The sequence below is a fragment of the Martes martes genome (assembly GCF_963455335.1).
Source record: "Martes martes genome assembly, chromosome: 12".
NCBI lineage: Eukaryota > Metazoa > Chordata > Mammalia > Carnivora > Mustelidae > Martes > Martes martes.
Genome location: NC_137900.1, coordinates 7,697,128 through 7,709,576, shown reverse-complemented (window position 1 = coordinate 7,709,576; position 12,449 = coordinate 7,697,128). Strand labels below are relative to the sequence as shown.

General features: G+C 46.9%; 1 protein-coding gene across 1 annotated transcript in view; it reads left to right on the top strand.

Moving 5' to 3' along the window:
- Nucleotides 1-12,449, top strand: part of KCNV2 (potassium voltage-gated channel modifier subfamily V member 2) — a gene marked incomplete at both ends in the record, with an annotated part of 45,743 nt that overhangs the window by 33,011 nt on the left and 283 nt on the right.

Genomic DNA, 12,449 nt, shown 5'->3' with positions numbered 1-12,449 from the left:
GGCCCATGAACTTAGAAAACACCTCTGAATTCTTAATGCTTCTTGTAACTGGTTTTTAAAAAACGATCTTTCAAGAAATACGATGTCTTATAGTTAAAAATAATTTTTTTGCTTGTTTGTATTCTGTTAATTTAGGCAAACTTCCATTTAATTATTCTCATCTAAAAATAACACGTAGAGCAGGACGTCATTTTTAAATAAGTGTTGTTTCCACACAGGCTGTCCCCATTTCTCTCAGATTGTGTGTGTTCATGGGCAGTTGTTCAAGTAACACCAATGATGGGTATTTCTGGGTGGGACACGTGGATGGTTGTTCATTCATATCTATGCACTTCTCCGAATTATTGAGCATACAATTTTTAAAAAACCAATATAATGACTTTCTTTTAAAAGATTGAAAATAAATGGATCAAGTGGTTCATCTCAGTAGGGATGATGATATCACGTTATCTCTGAAATTTTAAAACATATTTTTACTTTTTAAAAAGAAAAATTCTCCATTGAGTTAATAAAAAAAGATTCAGGACCCCAAATCAGACATTGTTGCAAGCATCTTCCAGAGGAAGGAGTCTGGACCCACAGACCCACATTTGGACAGGCGTACCCTCTGGGACTACGAGAGTAGGACGATCAAGGTGGCACTAGCTATTCCGGGTCACTGACCTTACTACCTCTGCTCTGATTCCGGGCTCCCAAGCAGCTTTCCAATCACAAATTCACTTTGGGTGTCTCTTTCCTACAGAGAGAGACAGTGAACAGACCAACAGAGTCTAACCACACAAGGGCAGCGACCCTGTGTGTCACGTTCACTGCTGTATTTACAGCACTTGGTGCCCAGCAGACATTTGATGAATCTTCATTAACTGACCTTACACAAGATCTGATCTGCTTGATAGTCCTAGGTTCATAATACAAATCAGTGAGTTGACATTCTGGTTTATGCACTGGGCTCTAGGAGCTTGGTTAACAGTCTAAGAAATCAATCATTCACTAGATCATGACAGAATTACGATTCAGAGTTTACAAGGCTGACCACCTGTGAACTTTCATGACATCACTGTCCTTTCCCGAGGGCCCCGTCCTGGCCACAAACCAGCTTCCCTCAACAGCTTTTTTACCTTGCTGCATTTCTCAAACCAAGACAAGGCAACAAAGGTTACCTCTACATTTTTTGCATTTATTTGTATATGACAGAGTAATTTATTTTGGTCACTTTTGTTGTTAAAACTGATTTCTGCTAACATAGGAGATGCTTAGATTGAACTCCTTGCTCTCCAGTTTGTTCTACTGCTTTTGTGTTTAAATGTTGGTGGTCTATCCAGCAAAATCACATATGCCGGTCAAGATCTGATGGCAGATCCACGGTTAATCGTTCAGGGGCGCTGAGGCACCTTTGGCTGAGCATGGGGTTGGGGAGGGGTGGCAAGGACGCAGGGTCCGGGAGGTGGGAAACACATTCCCTGTGCCTTATGTCTTCACAGTCATTTGCCTTTCTGACCATTACTCACAAAATAATATTCCCATGTAATCAAGGACATTTCGGTTACTTTATCTTGTAAGTTCCTTGCGAAAGCCTGATTCCTAGTCTTCATTTCAAATTGGTACGGAATTATGGCACAGACCAGGCCCAGACCTGGCACCTCTCCCTTCCTTGAGACTTTGTGAGTAGCCAGTGGATTTTAAACAAACCTTCTCCACAACCCGCTAAGAGGGACGGCAATTAATTTTATCAGCTACAAGTTATCAACATAAATTACCAACATGAACACAAGCCAGTATTTTTGGCTCGCCCTTTTCTCCCGCTCCTGTCCCCAGAGGCCGGGACTGGAGAGAAGGTTTATTTAAAGTGGTAGGAAGCAGTTTAATTGCAGTGCTCATCAGTGTGCACTGTTTCCTGCAGGCTTGTTTACAATGAAAATCACCCCACCAGTCCCAAGCCTGCCTTGTTTCGTGTTCAGTGCGGAGATGCCAACTAAAGATTGGATGAAGATTCATGAGTTCGGCAAACTGATAAATCTCACTTCTACTCCCACTGTGATGTTCAATCAGGGAAACAGGACCTCCTGATCGTGAGGGGTTGAAATGATGAAACTCCACAATCTGGCTCAATTTCACATCCTGTGCTTTGTAAGAAACCTTGATGATGTCACCTGTCCCCTTTGTGTAATGCTCAACTCATCATCTCTTCCATGTCCATCTTCTCGTTTCACTCTAAATGTGACTCTGAGATCCGGGCAGAACAGACTTGACTTTGTTCACCCACCAGATGAGGAAAGCAAAGCCCAGAGCTTGTCCAAGGTCCCAGAGTCAGCCACCAGCCAGTGTGGAACAAGAACCCAGGAATAATGAATGATCCCCTTCTGAATGTTACAGCCATTATGCCATTACCACTTCCTGGTTTAGTGTCAGAGGGACTTGGTGACATAGGTCTTACTTTCTTGGCCCCCCTCACCCACCCAGCCCCCCGCCCCCTGACAGCTGGAGTAAGGAGGCTTTAGGAGGTGAAGAGCTAGCTGCATAGATGGTGTCCAAGAACAGCATTTTGGCTATGAAGGCTGTTCACAAGGCCCTGAGAAAACCATGGCCCAGGCCAGGCGTGCAGGTGCATCACCATCATCGGAGAATCAGCACGAATGCATTTGCCAGCTCATGACATCTAACCTGAGAAAGAGTTCCTCCAACTGAAAGATGAAAATACAAAATGAAAATGACGAGACGAAATGGCAGTAATTCTAACTAGGAAACCACAGAGCATGGGTTTAGCTATGGTGATGATGACCTCAGAGGTCTTTATAGTGATGCACAAAGCATGTAGGAATGATCATGGAATTTCAAGCCACGATGAGAACTACAGCCTTATGGGTATCATGAAAACTTGGTGGGTTGAGAATCTCATCTAATGGTGACAGACAATGGAAATTTGAATCATTCAAAAGAAATACCTAGTGGACGGGAAAGGGGAGTCCCATTAAATGTTTAGAGAGCGCGGTCTTATCTGGAGATCCATAAACACGAAACAGACGGTGAAAAGCATGGAGGTAAAAAGCACAGGAGAGAGAAATCAAAGTTCGACCAGTGGGAGTGTGCTTCTGATCAAAAAGACTACAGCAAACGTCACTAGGAGAGACACAGATCTCATGACTGGAGAACAGATTAGAAGAGAACACCAATTTCTTTATACAAGGCAGGCCTCTAAAACCCTAAGAAAGCCGATCTGTTGGAAGGAAAACAGATGTTGGCAAAATCACAAAAATGAAGATGACAAATGTTAGAAAACATTCCAACTCTGATCATTTCTGATTTCTCCCATGGCACATACCCAAAATAATCTATAAAAGTGAGAAAAGACTGGACACAGGCAATGTTCATGTTTTCCAAGGGGGGAGAAGGAGAGATTCCAGAAACAACAGACCACTGGCAAGCAGTAAGAATCCTACCAGAGCATTTAGCAAGTGGTTTGCAATTTAGAATGGAAAGCAGTTACCTTCAGGAGGCAGCATGGGTCCTTAAGAACAAGTTGAGGGGCGCCTGGGTGGCTCAGTGGGTTAAGCCTCTGCCTTCCGCTCAGGTCATGATCTCAGGGTCCGGGGATCAAGCCCCACATTGGGCTCTCTACTCAGCAGGGAGCCTGCTTCCCCCCGACTCTCTGCCTCCTGCTCTGCCTACTTGTGATCTCTGTCAAATAAATAAATAAAATCTTAAAAAAAAAAAAAGAACAAGTCATGACACCGTGACTTTATTTTTCATGGTGACTGACTGGCAGAGGACAGGGATCCAAGGATGTAGAAGACCTGTCATTAATAAAATTTCCAACACCTTCTCATGATAATGGACAAAGTAGAAAGATGGGCTGGATGTTAGTAAAAAGAGCTAAATTTGAGCCTGTTGGACTTGCCCAGAGTGTTGACTGCTGTGTCCATGTCAGGTTGGGCAATAGAGGAAAGTTCTCTAGTTGGCTTCTGAACTTAATCTTTGACTTAGTCTTGATCAATTTTCTATTAATAACTAGAGTACAAACACAGAAGCAATAGTGTGCCGAAGCTACCTTGTGATCGCTAAGTTTTCTAAAAACTTAGGAGGTTGCTGACATCATGTTGTTAGCTTGTAATTGTCCATGGGGGTATTTCAACTACAAATTAGGGCCCTTCCTTTCTCTTCCCCGCAAGAACTGTTGTTAAACATTTACTTCTGAACTACTGAATGGAAAATAGGTGTATTAGTTAAGACCCTTGACTAAAAATAAGATCCCTGGGGTTTCTGCTTGTTTGTTTAAACCAATTTCAAGAAACTGTGAAGTCCACATTAGATCTGGCTTCAGACAGAGTTAGAAGCTGGACTCCTGGTGTCACAAGACTCAGTCTCTCTCCCTCTACTGCAATCCTGCTCTTCTGCTTTCCACCATGGTGGCTTTATCCAGTAGTAATGCAAGGTTCCTCTATCAGTATGGCAACCCCAGTGGAAAGAGAGACCCTCTTTCCTAAGACCTTGAGCAACAGATCCAGTCACTTCGGCAAGGGGAACAGAACACGCCGATTGCTTAGTTGGGTTACGCTCTCATCTCTGAGTACAGAGACTAAGAATGGGGAAGTGGCTGGCTGGCCCAAGGAAAATCATGATGATGCTACCAGCAGAGAGGGAGATGGGTGCTAGGCATTCCAGACACATGTGTTTACCAAGTACATTTACCTCATCTATGAAAAAGCAGAGAAATTTTAATTAAAGCTAAAAATGTGTAATTGCAGGATGACTGAATTAATGGACTAGAATGTCATATCAGGAAATACAAGATCTATGCTATAAATGATTAACCACTCAGAGTATTGTATTCAGTACTTGGCACTGCACTTTACAAGAGACAGGAAATATCTACAGGAAGGCGGATGAGGTAGTCCTAAAACCATCTATGTAGAAGAACATACAAAAAATAGTTGAAGAAACCTGAGAATGTTTGCTTTGTCGGGGGGGGAGATGACTTTGTAGCACACAGGATATCAGTCTTCAAATATTTGAAGGCCTCCTCTAACAATGTCCTCTGTGTGACTGTAGAGAGTAGAGTCCAGGGAGCAGGGGGCAGATCTGGCTCAACATAAGAAACTACTACCTAACCATGGCGCTGTCCAACAACGGAACGGATTGACCCTTAAATCAGGCAGCTCTTTGTTACCAGAAATGTGCAAACAGGATTTAGATGACCCAACTTCTGGAAAGCTATGGGAGAATTGCCTTGGGACACTGCACAGAATAGTGTTCTACGTGGAAGTTGGGTTCTCGAGTCAGGGGTTAAGGCAAAAAGAACATCTAGTCAAAATCTCCTTGAAAATTCCCTATAGTGCATGTTAACATAGATCATGGGTTGGTGCATGTGACATACATATATAAATACATGAATTTACTGATACACAATATAATGAAGGGTACAATCATTTAAACACCAGCATCGCAACACTTTGTGAAAGAAGTGGTGACCAAATAAAGCAATTCTCCCATTTCACATCCACTTTGGGACACATGTTGATGGATGGCAATAGTGGGGGCTTGGTCAACAGTGCACCCCACTCTTCCCTCCCTCTAAAGCACATTTGGATGACTCAGTCCATTGTCTAATAAAAAGTCTGACCAGCCATTATTCCTAGCTCCTAGGAGAAAGAATCAAAATCTTTGAATTTCCCAAGTAACAAAGTATTTTTGTTTTTCATGAGCCTCTTGGATCACACCTGAGTTTAGGGTAAGAGATGCAATGACCCAGGATGGTACCGGTCACCAGTAAGACAGGTGATTAGAGGGTTGGGGCTTTGAGCCAGCCCAACACCCAGGGAGGGAAGGCAGACTGAGATCAAGTCACATGCCCAATAACTCCACACATCATGCCTACATAAGAAAATCCCAATAAGAGCTCTAGGCATCTAGAAATAGGACTCCTGATTGGTGAACAAGCAGATGGATAGATGATGGTGTGCCCTGATTTCACTGGGAAAGGGCAAGGAAGCTCTGCGTTCAGGCCCTCTCAAGCCTTGCCCTATGCATCTCTTCCTTTGGCTAGTCCTAAGGTCTATTCTTTGTAATAAAACTGTAGTCATGAGAACAGTGCTTTCCTGAGTTTGTGCACCATTCCTGTGAACTATCAAACCTGAGGGTGCTGTGGGAACCTCTGAATTTGTGGCCAGTTGTTAGAAATGCAGCGGTCTGCAGACTCCCTAAGTGTGGCTGGCATCTGAAGAAAGGGCACTCTTGTTGGGGAACGTGCCCTTGAACCCATGGAACCCAACTCTAACTGGGTGATTAGCCTCAAAGTTGCACAGCAGTTGGTGTCAGAGCAATCAAAACGTAAAGAAACACAGGATAGGACTATAGTACCTCCAGTCTTTTAATTCCAAAAAATACTGTTTCAAAGTGGACAGCAAATGAAATTCATACTTTGACTTTTCCCCATAGAAAAGCTATTAGATGATGGTCTTTTACTATCTCACTTTATGAAATTTACATTTAAAAGATGCAAGACGACGGTCACCTCGGAGTCTGTAACTCCTGCCATCTCACGTTACCATAAAGCGGCTGAGGTCTAGGGATGGAACGGATGGTCTACAGTGGGGTTGGCCAGTTAGAGCTAGAAGGCAGAGCCCCGGTTTCTAAATCAAAGTAGGACCGGGGAGACACTAACACCACGTTCACAAAATAGGCGTACCGATGGCCCGACGACTTCGAGTCTGGCAAGGTTGTTCTTTTCCCTTTTTCTTTCAGAAAAAGGTGAAATCAAACCTATCCACTGCCCGTTTCACAGAAATGGAGGGGGAGGGGCAGCCCGCTCCCAGCACTCTCAGGACCGCGAGGACAACGCGTTCTTTCCCCAGTCAGAGGCTGACAGCAGCCGTATTCATCCCAAACACAACATCTATTCAAACCCCTCGGGGCACCCAGAGATGTTGCCTGCACCCCCGGCACTGAGGGGCAGGGAATGAATTCCCACAGAGCACTGGGACCCAGGGGACAAGTGACGGGGGTACCGCCTCAGCTGAGCCTAAGGAAGGACTTTCTGAGTGGAGGGACTCCTCGGGAGACTGAGAATGAGCCCGTTGTGAGCAGTTTGCCCAAGCCGAGGGTCACGGCCACATCACAAGGACAAGCTGGCGAGGAGAGATGCGCACCTGATACGGGGCAAGGACACCAAACCAGCATGTGAACCCTGGCAGCTCGGCGGGTCCCTGGTGCTACCCGGACCGTCTGTACACGGTAAAACCGGCGAGAACAATCCCAGGCAAGGAAACCTTTCAGCTGTGTCCTTAGCACAGCAATTTCTCAGCAATAAATCCCACTAGAGCACCTCCTGCACGGTGTTATTTAGGGCAGTTAAGGGAGATTTTGGAATTACTTCAATGCCATTTAAATTCATTATCTAATGCTAATTAAAATGATTTGTTTTGCTGTCACCAAGGAAAATCTTGTTAGGGAAACTGATGAGCTGCCGTAAGCTGTCACCGAGCCGGGAGCAGATGCGTGCTTACAGCTCCGCACGTCCTACGTCATTGACAATAACAGGTGAGGGACAATCACCCTGGCAGTGCACGCGGCCTTGGGCAGGTCCTGAGGGCCAGCCAAGCCTCTGAAAAGCCCTCCCCTGGGTAGCAGGAGACCTGCCTCTGACCCTCTGTGTCACTTGGGGGCAGTCATCTCACCTTTCTGAATTAGTTTAGAGCCGTGGTTTCCAACATGACAATCACTAAGGGAACTTTCCAATGATCCAGATACCCAGGCTCCACCACAGACCCAAGAAATCAGATTCCAGGGAGACCGGGCCAGGCAGCAGGATTTTTAAGCTCCTCGGGTGATTTCAGTGTGTAGGTGAGGTTGATTACCACTGCGTCGGGCAGTCGCTCAGGACCCCTCCAGGCCTGTGCCTTTGTCTGTCTCTCCCCCCATCTCCAGACTAAATGACAGGACATTGTTGGCTTAGCTCATCACTCTCCTGCAGACCCTGGTTAAAATGAATCTGACTCAACTGAATTCCACAGGAGTATCAGGGAGAAGGTACCTGTTGTTAAACCATTGTCCCGGTCTTCAAGTTGTTTTGGTATTATGCCTAGTGTGTACTAGGTTCTCAGGACTCATTTGATGAATGCACGGTGCAGAAGCTACAAATTCAATTTGCAATTCATCCCATGTCTCTGTTTCACTTTGAGGAGCATTTTAATCAGTTTGCTGTTCTTAATAACTTAGCAGAGCTAGGAGAGTTAGCTACTGAAGTTAAATAATGTATTAGACACCTCTTTAATAGAATACCCCAAAATAGGAGTGGTTCAAACTACAAAGGGTGTGTTTCCCTAACACATAAAACCCTGGCTTTCAAAACATGGTCCTGGGACCAGCACAATCCACATCACCTGGAAATTTGCTAAAAATGAAGGCTCTTAGACTCCAAAGCAGGCCAACTGAATTGGAAATTCTGGGAGTGGGGCCCAGAAATCTCTCTTTAACAAGTCATACTGGTGACTTGAGAACTCTGCCTTGATAAAACAACCTGAGAGTTGGCAGTCCAAGGCTAGAATAGTGACTCCATGAAGTCGTCAGGGACCCAAGTTCCCTTCTGCTCCTGTTCCTCCATCCCAAGGGTAAAAACCTTGTCCACATGATTCAACATGGCTGCTGGAGTTCCAGCCATCACATCCAAGCTCAAAAGAGTAGGTTGGGGAAAAGACCAAAGAAGGGTAATCATGTTCCCTAGGGCTTTCTCTCGCTGGCAAAAAACTTTTCTGTGACGAAGGGTTGAAATATGAATTGGTCACAGACCCTCTACCTAAAAATTGGGGCTGTGTTCCTCAGGGGCTGATTGGGGAAACTAGCTGCTTCTGCCTTAATCACTCAACAACGTAATAAGGAAAACCAAAACTTAGGAGTGCTTCCTACAGGTCCAGGCGCTACAGTTCCACGGGGAATTGTTAGTCTTTTTGTTGATGCAGGAGCTGGAGCTCGCAGAAGTGGGCTCGTGTGCCCTGATGTCACACAACTAGGAAGTGGTGGAGAATCCCAACCGAGGCCGTTTATCTGCAGAGCGTGTGTTCTTAGCCTCAGAGCTGTGGTGCTCTGATAAAAGTGTTGGTGGAGATGAAAGCCGAGTCGTAACTGTAATTTCACATCCATTCCTCATTAGCAGGAATAACACAGCGCTGGTGTTGCCAGTTTTTAATGAGGTGGAGCTCGCAAAGCAACCCTCACCCCACTGCAAATGGCTGCTCTGTTCTTCTGAAGACCGAATTTGCAGTTCACTAGGACAGGTCCACAGTGGCATCTGCTCGTTAAGAAGCTGAAGCCTTATGTGAAGGAGGATCCACGGTTGGTGGGGCCCAAAGCCTGTAAAATTTAGCATCTCCCCCTGAAGATTATGAATACAAAGTTAGGCAGCAGGCTCCAGAATGTCCAACGATCAGGGCACTCTGATGTCAGCCCCACTGGCCCCACAAGTCCCTTTGGGCGCCGCCGGCTGAACGCATGGGGCAGGGACACAGCCACGGGGCGGCAAGCAGGCACCTCATTTAGAAGAGCCATTGGAGAGGACTTTCACCTATTTTTTTTTTTTTTAAGATTTATTATTTCTTTTAGGGAGAGAGTGCGAGTGAGTACGAGGGAGCGCATGAGTGTGGGGTGGGGACGTGGGGCGGGGGGGAGAATCTCAAGCAGACCCCGCTCAGTGCAGGGCCCCATGCGGGGCTCAAACCCAGCGCACAGAGATCATGACCCGAGCCGAAATCAAGTCAGGTGCTTAACCGACTGAGCCACCCAGGCACCCCACATTGTTTTATTTGTGACAGCTAAACCCTGTTACCAAAGGAAATCTTGCTCCAAATTTGTACACATTAAAGAGATGTAAGTGGGGTTGCCCCAACTAGAGTCTAGGCCATTGGCCAGGAACCCCCCACCTGCCCTGCCCCCATCTCCCAGCACATTCTAGCTCTCAAGGCATCTCAGGGCACCTGGAGTCTCCAAGGATCCGACCAGAAAGCGTCTATTCGGAGCCCCTCTTCCTCCTGAGGGCAGAGCTAAGATCCAGAAGGTTTCCATGGCAGTCTGGGTCGCACAACTGGTTTCTGGCAAGTTGGGTTCTAGAATTCATACCTACCCACAGATCTTTTCATTCTACCGCGATAGTCCTTTGAGTCCTAGGCCAGCCCTCAAACTATCCTGTAGTGAGCGCTCTCACACCTTATCCCAAAGGCAGTATTTATTGTATTTCAGAATCAAAGGGGTTGCCTGCTTCTATGACGACTCAGAATGTTCCCCACCCCGTGCGGTCCTGGTGGAGGAGGGCCGGGTCCTTCTGCGGAAGCTCCTAGAGACTGTTCCCCTGGAAGTACTGGTCCCCCCCACCCCTGCCCCACACGCCCAGGGAAAGGCAAGAGGCAGGGAATGGCACCAGGGGGCAGTCTGACCAGTGAGAGGGAAAAAGCAGGACGCCCTGGGGTCGCAGGGATGTGAACTGTATTTACAAATCGAGCACAGACAGAAGCTATGTCCTTGAATCTGTTCAAGGACATCTTACATGTAGGCCCCACAGATGTTCTTTCTTATTGCGGACGGACTTAAATACAGCTGCACACACATCCTCTTCATTTGCTGGGATTTCCAGTCCTGCAGACCGCGCCTCCAGTCTGGGCAGGACCTTGAGAAACTTAAACTTCTCCAGAGAGACCTTTCGTGTGGAGGAGCCCGTTCCCACGGAGAACTGCGCTGTGGCCTTCCCCACCGCGGGCTCACAGTCAACCTTCCCATCACGCGGTACCTTTTTTCTTCCACAGAGTCTCTTGGCTCCAACACTTCTCAAGTGAGTTCTGTGGGGGTCGCACCGCCCGACTTAGGTCTTCTCATCAGCGGGGGAAATTCTCGTCCCGCCCTTCTTCTCTCAATTATCCCGTCTCCCTTGCAACGCTCAAGCTGGTGAAAACTGTTAATCGTCTTCTGTAACCACAACTGTGAATCTCTAAAGCTCTCTTTAAAACAAGTTACACTTACGACGCCACCCGAATCGAACAGAGTTCCGGAGAACAGCTGTGCTGTGACTGCGGTGGACAACAAAATGGAAGTGTAGATACCCCCCGCTTTTCCCAAGTTCGCCTTACACCACTGCGTTTTTCTGAAGGATCTAGATCAGCACCTGCTTTTGCTCACTGAGAGAAACATGAAAGGGATTTTCACCTTGGGGGGGGGGGTGGGGTGGAAAAAGGGCAAAGCGAAAAGCTTGACATGTTCAGAGTCTGTTTTGCACTGACTGAGCCTCTATGGGAGTAGCGGGCCCCTGAGCAGGGACAGTGGCCCCTGCCAAGCCCCGTCCCCGGGAGCGACAGCCAGCCCATCTCAGGGGCAGGCCGCCCTAGCTTTATGCTGCGTCCGGGAGCCCGTGTGCTTATCTGGATCTAGTTTGTGCATCCATCAGCAAGAAAGGGCCTAAGGTAGCAGAGACGCCCAAGAGAGGTTATTTTTTTGAGATCTGGGAACACCAAAAAAAATTTCCATATACATTAAGGCTAATGGCTTTCTCCGTTTTACCCCACTTCAGCTTACGGAAGGACTGACTGCCTTACTTCTGGAGCGCGGGGGAGACCCGTAGTTCGCTTCTCCTATCTGGAAACGAACACCAACTGGCTGATACCTTTTAGAAAGAATCAACCAGTCTCCGAGGGTTTCAGGTATTAAAAGGATGCGAATAACAGATAATGACACCTACAGTGCCACACGGAAAAGAGAAGCTAGTCTGTAACGCCAGAAGCACTTCCCGAACGGTACAAACACGATTCTCCTACAAAAGGTGGTAAAGCTCGAGAGAGCCCGACGGGGCTCAGGACATACACAGCGAACCTGAAAGCGGAAGGAACCGGAGAACCCGCAGGTCCAAGAGGACTCCGTGCTCCTCCCCTGAAGCCAGTCCTAAGACCCTCCGGTGAGAGGCGTCCTCCGACATCTGAAGGGAAAGGAGCGCCCTTACCTCCCAAGCGGAGGGACAGCGAGAGAAATCGGACGGAGCAGGCTTCGCTTTCCCCCGGTTTACTGCGCGCTCCCTTTAGTTCTTCTACTTTCCCATGACTCTCCTCTCATCGAGCCGAGCATACAGACGCTCAGCTTTAACGGCTTCTTTCGGTCCTCATTTGCTCCTGCAGGATCCCATGTCACGTAGAACTTAAGGAAATTTGTGGGCTTTTCTCCTGTTAATCGGTCTTTTTCTACACGAGCTCCAGCGTAGAAGGGTCACTTAAAAGAACTCAGAAGGCTAGAGGAAAAATTTTTCCCCCTCTAACACAAACACACACACACATATATACTCAGTGAACGACCAGCAGAATAAGTTTGCAGAGTTAGTCGATACTGATAGCAATAAAAGTCATCTCTCGAGTGGTCTCCATTTTGGACAGAAATTGTTTGCAGCATGTTGATTTCGACTTTTTATGACCCAACTTTCCAAAAGCTGA